General features: G+C 45.2%; 1 pseudogene across 1 annotated transcript; it reads left to right on the top strand.

Annotated features, from left to right (window-relative positions):
• Positions 1 to 4,517: 4,517 nt before the first annotated feature.
• LOC147800102 (uncharacterized) lies at positions 4,518 to 11,770 on the top strand (annotated as a pseudogene). Its single transcript, XR_015424535.1, has 2 exons — positions 4,518 to 11,417; positions 11,553 to 11,770. The product of XR_015424535.1 is annotated as an uncharacterized LOC147800102 (transcript).
• Positions 11,771 to 12,162: the final 392 nt, after the last annotated feature.

The raw sequence follows: 12,162 nt of genomic DNA, 5'->3' as shown, positions 1-12,162 counted from the left end.
CTTTTTCCCAGAATGCCTTGGCAAATACACTGCACACTTCGATTAACCTCATTTCGAGGCTTCCCTTGTGTGTGACACTACCATGGTGTATTCAGGGAAGCTATTCGAATGCATCGCATGTGGGGTATTTCAATTAGGACGATTATCAAGCACAGGATTTTCAGTCACGTGATTTTTGACGGTCAGCGTTCAATTTACACAGATGTGCATGGAAACGCGCGCGCTTTTGAAGTCTCTCAATATTCTGACGTACACGAAAGTCGAAACTGCCAATAAAAAATAGAAAATTCGAAAATGCCTTTGTCCGTTATATTACGTCACCTGAAAACCTCTACAGGACCTTGCCTATAAAAAGGTATGATAGGATTTCGCCCAAACATCAACAGATCGATAGTCGAAATCCACGCTACGGCGTCACTACCAGACCCAGCGCTACCCGTACTGCACCCAATGTACTACATGTACCGTACCGAGCGCCGTACTTCAGACAAAAAAACGGAATGTGCATGCACCGTGTACATAGGCTTAGGCCTTTCTTAATATTTATGCAAATTTAATGCGCTGCAAGTGAAAACGAGGCTGTGTGGCTCTCCTTGCTGTCGGCGAACACGGCGAAGCATTGTTCAGTGCCGTGTTGTACCAATCACGAGCGAAGATTACCGCCAGAAATTAGCTTCCATCTATTCCGAGGAACAAGATCCTGCGGAAAAAGTGGATTGTTAAGATCAGTCGAGACGAGGGGCCACTATTCAAGGTAGACTTTGACTTTGAAACAACTTCTACGGGCACTTAAGATGTTCGTATAAAAAATATCGTAATCACTGACCCTATACATGTTATTGAACTTTAGTGCAGTTCGATCGATTCAGTCTTTTCCTTCCTCTATGATTATCGCGCCCAACATAAAGAAAACACATCTGTAATTTTTGAACTAGCATCTATAGAATTTTGAACTTCGAAAGGAAATAGCCCAGTCGTTAAAGGTAATCCGCTGAATGACAACAAAAGTCTTCGAATTGCGCGATTGTGGCGACAATAGTGAGGCCTAGACATAAATGTGCATGCATGCAGCGTCAACGAAAATTCCCAAATAAAATCCCGTCGATAAAAACCCCTTAGCTTATGAAGCCTGAAAAATACTTGAAGTCTTTACCGAGCTGTTGCTCTCCGCTGCTTTTGGAGCCCTTTTTGAGGTAATCCTCCACAAACCCGAAAGTTATCTCGGGAACCATGGAAAGATCCCTTCCGTTTACAGCCATTGTGACACGCGAGTCTCCTACACCCTTTTTTCAGTTGCTGTGAATAATTTGAGGAAAAAGAGAATGGGCCTGTAATGTCCGGTGACTTTTCAACTGTGACGTCATCATTACAAGATATAAAATTTCGTCTGAAACACTTCCTTTTCTAGCTATCTGCAAAAGTTGAACCCGATGGGACATGAAATTCATCAAATAAAGGGCATTTAAGTGTGAACGTTTGATGTCACGTAACTTGTCACATAATGAGGTCATCATCACATTTAGTTCGTTTTTGTCTGTGACACATCCTTCACGAAATATCTGCAAAGTTTCACCCGATGGGACACATACTTAAGGAGATATGGGCTCTAAAGAGCGCACCTTTAATTTCACGTGACTAATCAGAGGCGTAGCCACAGGGGAGGCCTGGGGGCACATGCCCCCCCCCCCAGGTTCGCCCCACTGAAGAAAAAAGATGAATGGATATTGAAGAAGGTTAACAAAAACTTGCCCCCCCCCCAAAAAAACACGCCACTGAAAACTGGTGCCTCCATAAGATGCTGGTGCCCCCCCCACTCAGTAAAATCTTAGCTACGCCACTGCGTTGCTTGTCACTCATTGACGTCATCATCATATGGGGTCATTTTTCGTCTATAACCCCGCCCTTTCTAGCTATCAGCAAAGTTTCAACCCAATGGTACCCGATATGTCCCCTCTTAGCCTTCCCAGTAAGCGGTGCCCCAATTCCCGGGTGCCAATCCCACCCATTCCTCTGCTACCTTGAAGCCGTCGCCAGCACAACCGCCCAGTTGTCCAGGGGCTCCGCAGATACAATCGCTCTCCAGCCAGGAACATTTTTGCTGATACCATCCAGGTACAATGTACATTGCAAAGGCATATGCCCGATGTTGGTTACCGATGACATTTTTGTTGAAGGAAGATTAAAATCCCACACTGAGTTTTGGCACGAGATTGGTGCTCATGACGAGATCATTTCCATTATTAACAAAGGTTATTTTATACCGTTCAACGAACGCCCTCCATCCATGTTTTTGCGTAACAATGCTTCTGCATTGCGAAATAACGAGTTTGTTTCCCAAACAACAGTGCTTCAGTTACTGGCGTCGGAGAAAATTGTAGAAAAGAATCATCCCTTTTTTATGTAACCAGTTCATTATCAGTATCTTGTCAGAACGAAAGCAAGATTAGATTAGAGATTAATTTTGGATTTGAGCGCCTTAAATAAATTTGTTCGAACGGAGCATTTCAAAATAGACGATTGGAAAACTGGTTGACAGTACCTTTCCCTATATTGTTCTCATTCAATCTAAAATCTGGGTACCGTCATATCCAAATTGCTCCCCAACATCAGAAATATTTAGAGATGGTGAAACAAAGTTTGTATGTACGGTTCCCCAGTTTGTCTTGTCCTCGGCTCCTTATATTTAAAAAAAAATGCTGAAACCTTTGGTATCGCACTGGCGTTCATGTGGAATTCTAATTGCAGTATATCCTGATGATGGTTTGTAGTTGTCCCTCGAGAGTAGAATTCCAAAGACAAACACCTTGATATATTGCCATGCTAGTTTCTGATTCTGATTAAGTAATTCTTAAATTTGCGATAATAATTGTTGTAAAAAAATCAATGGTTAACAACGGGAAATAAAAACAGTACTGAAACCAGTATGTGAAGTCCACTGAATTTGTTTTGTGTTCTTACTGACCCGTATGACTATCAAGTAATAATTCTCGGGTCCAAAAAAGTTCCCGGCCGGTAGGCCGGGAACTTTTTTTTCCATAGCACAAGAGGTAAATTTGCCCCTTTGCTACTTGTTAAAAATCCGAACTTACGTCATACCGCCCACAAGAATGCATAATTTTTAAATAATGATGTATTTTACATTTACTCCACAATGAAGATAGCCAGTAACGCCCCGCTATGCTTGAATTTGTGAAACAGTATACAGTCATGTAGGCCCTACACCGACGTAACTGAACAGTGCTTCGTCGCAGGGTTAAAAGATTAAAGGATTCAGCCAGAGCCAAAACCATATACATGTACAGCGTAATGGGACGTAAAATACTCTAGTTAAAAGGATTAAGAAATTCAGCCAGGGCCAGCCGGGTCTTCTTCTTGTATTGATCTCCGTAATAACAGTAAGGACGTTTTCCAATTCTCAACTTCGTTTCCGTCTCAGGCTTCGTTCCCAAAAACCAACCGCCGATTGTGGGCCTGAAGCGTTTAAATTACATTGGTAATACTGTAATTTTTGGCTCTCTAGCATCTTATTTGATGTTTTGTGGCACTATTAGACTGATTACTGCGCTTACAGCTTCAAAGTCAGCTAGAAAAAAAAACAGTTGAAGGCTGCGACAGAGCCGAAGTCGAGTTTTGGAAAACGGCCTAAGCCTGACACAAGACCGTTAGGGGTGCACCACTAAAAGTAAATTCCCTTAGACAGCAGTGATAAATCCCCATACTTCACAGATATTTTAAAAATACAACTCTCACAGGTGTTCAGGCTGCACAGAAAAATGATGTTCCACATGTCCTTTTTTCATTTTGTTTTCAATTTTCGGGGGGTTGACCAATGAATTTTTGAGAAATTTTCACAAGAAGCAGACCACCCCTAAAATGCAGAAAATGTCCCTGTCCAGAAAAGTAGCCATTTTGAAAAACCCTCCCTCGGCAAAATGGCTCAAATAGTGCCACTTTCAAACCCGATTGCATCCAAATTGCTCAGAATTGGAAGCCCCGAGTCCGGCCCAGAGGTCCAGTCTCATATTTTTCCAATTCCTCAGTTCTATGGCTCTCAGGACCCTCTAATATAGAATATTTTGAGTCTATAACTTTTATTAATGAGCCCGGGGGACATATTTCCTAATTACGAGGGTGCACCCTTAGCTTGTGCCCGCCCTGTCTCGTCCAAGGATTAAGTTGGACCAACGCTCACTCCGAAGTACACACTAGCCCGTCCATCGTTTAGCCCACTGTTGCAAACACTTCTCAAAATCATGGGTTGTACGCTAAACACTGGTGGTCCATGGTCGCACCCGGGGGGGGCGGAAGGGTGTTGTGCGACAAACGCCCCCTACGTTCAAATTCTTCTCATTCAGCGATGACGTCCACATCCTTTGTTTCTTAGCTGCTCGAAGATTGACCACGAACAACTGGCAATAATTTTTATTGATTGCCTGCATACTTGTTTGTGTGCGACAGTCAGCTGTGCGTGCCCCATCTCCACACGCTGTACGTTTTCATCGAACGTGAAGAATTTTTTGAACGCGTACCCAAACAATGAGAATGAGAAGATGGCACTGTCGTTGAACTGTCTCAACATCATGCCCAAAGATTGTATAGCGCCGCTGCGCGGCGCTATACAATCTTTGATCATGCCCGCCGAAATCAGTATGCCCCGACGAAGACACCAAACCCAAATCTGTGTCGCCAGACGTGACAACTGTTGGTTGTGTGTTCCTCCCTTGTGAGAAATATATGCCACCTCGAAGTGCTGTCCGTGTGCACCCGAACGTGTTTGTTGCTGCAACAGGCCAGAAGTGACTTGAGCGCATACCACACTGCCAGAAGTTCCAAATAATTGATGTGACTGAACTAATCTTGGCGCGTCCAGCGACCTCCCGTTTGGGTCTCGCCGAGGCACGCACCCCATCCCACCAGCGATGAATCTGTTTGAAGATGAAGGTCAGGGATGTCCTGAACAAATCAGTGACCATTTCAAGCTTGAGTAGAGTCTATCCATCAATGAAGTTCCTCCTTTGGGTCTGGCGAAAGAATTATTGTCGACCCGTAGGACTTGCTCTTCTGAAGAAGGCGGTTCTGGTCAAGCACAGCTTTAACGGTTGATGACATTCGGCCTATAAGACTCGCTACATCGCGAACGTTGAGGTCGTTGGACTGCTGAACTTTATGGCCGTGAGATTTTGTCCAACTTTTCTTGTGTTAGGACAGTGTCATGTGCTCGGAGTTTATGACAAACCCCAAGTAAATAAGTTCTCTGGTAGGCTCCAGGTGAGACTTGCAAAAATTTATCACAAAGCCTAGACTCTGTAGAAGCAGAAGAGTCCGTTGCACATTCTTTCTGCATTCTTTGAGTATAGCTCCCAACACTAGAATATCGTCCAGGTAGAACACACAACGGTTTCCCTCCTGGCGAAGGAATGCTGTGACGGGTTTTAGAATTTTTGTAAATGCCCGAGGATAACTGGACAGGCCAAACGGTAGGCAAACAAACCGGAGAAATTTGCGGTGAGGCGGATGTATCGGTACCGAAAAATAAGCATCCTTCAGATTTATGGAGGCTAGGTAATCGTTCGGTTGCAGCAAACGTTTTACACTTGTTAGGCCCTCCATCTTGAAGTGAAGATAGCGAATAAATCTGTTCAGGGGCCGTAAATTGAAAATAGGCCTGAGATCTCCATTTTTCTTTGGAATGAGGAACACAGAAGAAATTAACTGACCTGCAGCTTGTTTCTCTCTAGTAATTGCTCCCTTTTCCAGCATTAACTCTATTTCTGCTGACATAGATGCTTTCTGTGCCTGGTTTTGTATCTTTGTCACTGGAATGTGATGTTGCACCGGTGTCTGGAGAAGCTCGAGATGATACCCTTAGATGCTCTCTAATACCCATGGGTCCTGAGTCACTAAAAACCATTGCTGAAGAAAATATTGGAGGCGCCCAGCTTGTGGACGGAGTGGTTTGTCGCTTAGTTTTTTGAACTCTGCTTCTCGAACGAACGAAAGCTACGTGCCTGTTTTGAACCATCACTCCCTTTGACAACTGGTGTATTACGGCTGAAGTTGCGAAAGGAACTGCGGCTGAAGGCACCACGACGTCCCCTGCTCTACGAACGTGCCATAGCATGACGGTATGGCGCAAACCGCTTCTCCTTCTGGGTTGTACAAAAGCCCTTCGTCACCTTCGCTGCTAATTTGTTCGCTTTCTTAGTCTCTTCAATGTCTTTCATCATCGAAGAACCAAACAGTTCACTCATGGATGGGGAATTCTTGTGAAGGACATCAAAACGCTTATCCACAATCTCATCAAAAAGATGTTGACGTGCCATAGCCAAATTCTGGCTTGCCGAAACCAGTAGAATCAAAGCTGGAGTCAAATGTTCAACAATAAGATTTTTACTCAATGAGTCAGGGCACTCTGTATCCACGATAGCATCAAACAGATGAAGACATGGCAAAGCTGACTTCAAAACATGTCTATGGGCCGACTTAAAGCGGTCGTCCCCTGAAACAAGGGACGAATTAGCTTGCTTGGAGACCTTCTTAATCCTCTTTAAGGTCGTCTGGAGACAGCTTATTCGTTCTAAGATCCTTCCACCAATCTAGCACTTTATCAGATAAGGGCGTACCCGTGTCTTTACGATGGTTGCGAAAGGAGTCTAATGCACCCGTCGGAGTAACCGATGCAGTGGTAATTGAGGAAGAATTATCATCCTCAGCACTACTGATAAAGTTCCAATAATTGGTTCAACATTACTCTGATCACGCAAATGCTAAGCAGGATGAGTAGGCACATATTGCTGTTGCATGGGCACCATCCAAGGAACAGACATACCATAAGGAAACATACCTAATGGAGGAACCATTGTTGGCATCATGGTTCGTTGAGCAACGTCCGTTTGTAGCATGCCGGTTCCCCCAGCGGCATACATAGGAACGTTAGGCTGCATATGCATATTGTTCCACAAATTGCCGAATGGCGCGAAAGTTGAAATGGGCATTGGCACGGCACGGGTAGGAGCATGGGTGTTCGGCTGTTGCACTGGATATGGTTGCCCGGGGTAAGTACTGCTGCTATGGCTCGATGTTACATGTGGGACCGGGTATGGAGGCCCGACCCCACGCTCAGTATTAGTTGCCATGCGGCAGAAGCGACCCGTGGCGAGGTCAAACCTGCAGAAAGAGCCATATTCCTGTCCTCCTGATCTGGCAGAATCTCTTTAGTCGCCTTGGCTAGAATGTCCATGGATTCATCATCATTTGGAGGACGAGAAACTGTTGCAGGAGCTGATGAAGATGATGAACGTGAACGATTTCTCTTAACTTCCATATTGAAAAACGCAGAGAGATTTTAATCACGACTTATCAGACTGCGCCATAAGAAACAAAGACAACGTTACAAGGTGGAGTCAGGGTGCATTGGCCTGAACCTGGGCACTAACTTAAATTTGAATGTGAATGGAAGACGATACCATTACTTCAAAGGTGGATCAGACTGCATCACGAGGGGCAATCGACGAGGTGAGTCTTTCCGAGATTAGCTAAATATAATAGACATCATGTGGGTTGAGCTCTCCAAATACGGGCCTTTAGAAAACATTGCAAAATCTGACCAAAATAGCGCCACCTGTTGACTCTCGGGAACAGGTTGGCAAGGACCTAGCGGTCAGGGTGAAGGGTCGCAATGCCCAAAGCCCATGACTGACCGCCACGCCTCAGCTTCATCATGGGCTGATGGCAGTTAAGGTGGAGGGCTGTCATACCTGAAACCTCATGTAGGCTCCATTCCGGGTCCGAAATCGACTTCATCTAGCAACATATCCCAACCAGCACCACCTCATCAACAAGCCGCAGTTGCTATTCAAGCTGGATCGGAGCCTACACCATCCGCACCACCTAGCGGCACCGGCAACTCCCAGGGCCCGATTGCACCTACAGCAAACCTGGCTGGTTATGCATCAGCCTAGTCACAGCCACAAACTTTTTCAACCCAGCCATGCCTTGAAACTTGAGCCCCTGGGGTACTCCTCAGTTGCCCACAGCTACAAACCCAGGTCCGGTACCGCCAAGCGTGAGCAACCCTTCGGGTTTTCCTCCCCAGTGTTTTCCAGCAATGATACCACCGGCAAATCTGCCATTGTCAGGAAATACTCAGACAACTTAACCCACCACAACTGGTCTACCGGTGCAGTCATCATCCACCAGCACTGGCATGGCTCGCACCGACTCTGCTGTTTCACTTGTCAGCGACAGCGAGGAGGAAAACTCGGAAACCTCTGGCGCTGGGAATGCAGCAATTTCCCTTCTAGCTACGAGAGAGATACTGCGCAATCCTCACAAAAAGGACAAAGGTAACCCCATTTCTGAGGAGGTGATTCAGTGGTGGGAGGATCTGAGAACTCATGAACTTTCGTCAGAAGATCACAAGGAAGAGATGTCCTCTTTTGTGGTTCCCGTTGAGCAAAAGAACTATTTTTTCTGCACCAGAATTGCCAGCTGGAATCAAGAAAGTTTTCAAGCAGGTAAATCCCTCCATTGTTGTTCAGGATGACAGACTTAACACTGCTCAAAGTTATGCTCTGAAAGCAGCCCTGCCACTTCTTTGCTCATTTGAGGCAGTTGCTGACCCTGGAGGTCCCAGTGAGATTAACAAGGACTAGGTGCTGGATTTAGTTTCTTCTGGCCCAATCCAGGGCCTTACAACCACTCGTCAGCGTGCCTTCGATGACATCGTTGATACAAAAATTGATACCCTTAAGCGGAATCAACCTTACATGGGCGAGCTCTTCAGTTCATCATTAATGAAGGACATTGAAGAGACAGAAAATGCGAATAAGTTAACAGCTAAAGTTACTAGTAGTAAAGGTCTTCCAAAGACAAGCGCATCTCCCCTACCGAGCTGCGTATAGAGCGTCTAGATACCGACGGTTCTCAACTTCTGTGAAGCCCACATGTAAGGGCTCTACTGGCCGGATTTCCAACAAGCCGTCTACAAGTCGAGGAAGAGCTGGTAGGCAGAACTTTTCTTCAGACAACCTATCCTCAAAAAATAACTACATGCACACTGTACATGTATGATTTTCCAGTCAGTTCTCCAACATCTCCTGCACATCTTTTACCGGCAGGCCGTCTTCAACATTTTAAACGTCTATGGCTACTTATCACTCACGACCTGTGGGTCATTGATACTATCTCTGGCTACCGTTTGGAACTCTTGTCAATGCCTCGTCAACGTAAAGTCCCTATTACGAAGGTCCAGTCGAGTCTTCATGAGACTATTTTCGATCTGGAGGTGTAGAAAATGTTGGAGAAAGGTGCTGTAACCGGAGATCTTTGTCCCGTCCTCGACCTCCGACCGCTAAATCGGTTTATGCCATATCAACACTTCAAAATGGAGAACATCACAGCAGCAAACATCTGTTAATTAAGGGTACAGTCCACTAATTCAAGCCCCATTGAAAACAGTGTAAAATCAGCACTGTTCAGGGCCCCGTAACATGCACGCCAACATCTCTGAGATTTCCAAAACACAAATGAAATTCTTGTCTAGTCATTTATCTTTCAATTTCTTTTCAATTTTTTGTGGGTTAACTGATTACATTTTAAATTATTCCCACAAAACAAAATCACCCCCCAAAAAGTGATTTTTCCGAAGTCTGATTGTAGCCATTTTTCAAGTGGCAACCCTCAACTTTCTCGGGCACTTAGGACCATTTTCAACTGTAGTTTTTAGCTCTTCTGCTCTCAAATGAAAGCTCAAAGACCCAGGGAGTTATCCTCGCAAGGATTTACACAATCTCACCATTTTGGAGGCCAAACAATCTCCTTTTTCAAAAGATACTGTGGAAGGGGGCACTTTTAATGCTAATGAGCTGGTCAGAAACTCTCACTTGAATTAGTGGTCTGCACCCTTAATTCCGCACGACTGGTTGACGACCATGGATCCCAAGGATACTTACTTTACTGTGCCGATCCATCACACCCATAGGAAGTTTCTCCGTTTCTGTTGGAAACAAGTCATTTACCAGTTTCCATGTCTGCCCTTTGGCCTTTGCAGTGCTCCAAGGACATTTACCAAAATCCTGAAACCAGTTGCATCAGCACTACGGGAAAGAGGGATTCGTTGCGTCTTTTATTGGCACGACATTCTCATCATGGGAACCTCAGCCCAGAATTGTTTGCACAACTCCAATACCGCAGTGAAACTGCTCCAGGACTTGGGATTTATTATAAACATGGAGAAATCCAAGCTAATACCCAAGCAGGAAGTCGAGTACCTGGGATTTATCATAAACTCTAAAAAACATGACTCTTTCGCTCAATCAGTCCAAAATAAACAAGATCATCACCCACTGCTCAGAGGTCTTGCTAGCACGCACAACTTCTCGCCAGCTTGATCGGGAAGATGTCAGCGACCCTGCAGGCAGTGTTTCCAGCCCTGTTGTTCTACCAACACCTTCAGATAGACAAGATAGCGTCCCTACGGGAACACTACAGCTACGAGACAGAAGTCTTCCTGTCAGAGGAGGCAAAAGACGAACTACGTGCATTGGACGTAATTCCCAGAAGCATGGAACGGCCGGGCGATCGTTCAGCAGACTCCAGATCTGACCATTCAGACAGATGCATCATTGAACTATTGGGGAGCCTGCCTCGACCATCGACGAGTCGGGGGTCGCTGGACATCTCAAGATAAGATCAACCACATAAATTATCTCGAGCTGTTGGTGATCTTCCATGCGCTCAGAACGCTATTAAGGGATCGCCGAGATTTGCATTTGCGACTTCAGTTGGACAACTCCACGGCAATCTCTTAAAATACATGAACCACAAGGGTGGAACGCGCTCAATGCATCTTGTTCAACTGGCACTCGAGATTTGGGTGTGGTTTCTCCAGAAGGGTATCATTCTGACGGCAGAACACTTACCAGGCTCCATGAATGTGTTTCAGTCCATTAGTTCTCTAATGTGTTTCAGTCAACAAATCCTTTCACGACATTAAGATTGTCCGCTTCGGAGCCAACAGAAACCTCTGCCCTGTGTGCACTCTGAGAGAATACCTTGACAGGACTTCTCATATTAGACAGAATGGGAATGCTGGCATGACTCAGCTCTTGGTATCTTACTCCAAGCCTTAGGCCCCCCTACCATCCAGCAGTCCCATCCACGGTGGCTAGATGGCTGAAATCTGTTTTCAATGGGGCAGGCATTGATACTTCATGTTTCAAAGCCCATTCAACCAGGAGTGCATCCACACCAGCAGCTGCAAATGCAGGCGTGACAACTCAAGACCTCATAAAATTGGCAGACTGGCCATATGTGACTACTTTTGCCAACTTCTACCGCAGAAGCTCATCGCACACAGAGTTTAGTCAAGCAGTTCTGGCGCCGGCGCCTTAACAGCCAGCTTTGAAGTACACAGGGTGAGTCTCTCCGCAATTGGCGAAATATATTTCCCCACTTGTGTAAAGTACTTAGCTGCAATATAATGGGAATTATATAAGACAGTGGAGGAGAGACTCAGTCTCCCCTTTTATTTTGTGTGTGCACTTCTGCAGGCAATTTTACCCTCCCGACAAAGTGGGCCGCAGGTCACCGCCGCCAGTCAACACTGCTCATCAAGCTTCAAAAAGACAACCCAGTGCTAGAACGAAGGGCACACATGGAAAACCTTTCTTCAACTTTGAATAGGGCGGCATTGTGCGAACTTTGAATACTTAATAAGGACTATTCCATTAGCTTCAAAGTTTGGTCAGATTGCAATACAACGAAAGAATATACAGGGTGAGTCTCTCCTCCTTTGTCTTATATAATTCCAATTACATTGCAGGTAAGTACTTTACATAATTGGGGAATGTTATGGGGGTTAGCCACGATTTTTTTTATTCCCCTTTCCCGGAAGATACCCCCAATAGTAGTAAAACTATGCACTCAGCTATGAGTGTGGCCGCCCGCCCCTATCTAAAATAGGCCCGCAATTTCGGTTTTTTGTGAAAGAAATACCCCAAACTGGAAACTTTCAGTCCCAAATTCGAGATTTATAGAAATATTTCTATGATCCCTCCTGGTTATGGCATGTCTTTTTGTAAAAACTCCGAGGGGTAACAAAATTTTAATGAGCCAGTGCGCATAAATACAACCATTTGGTGGAATGTACCCAATGGTACC

Source organism: Acanthaster planci, linkage group LG02 (genome assembly GCF_054643075.1).
Source record: "Acanthaster planci isolate LZ-2023a linkage group LG02, COTS_SCS, whole genome shotgun sequence".
Classification (NCBI taxonomy): Eukaryota; Metazoa; Echinodermata; class Asteroidea; order Valvatida; family Acanthasteridae; genus Acanthaster; species Acanthaster planci.
This window is presented reverse-complemented; position numbering and strand designations above follow the sequence as displayed.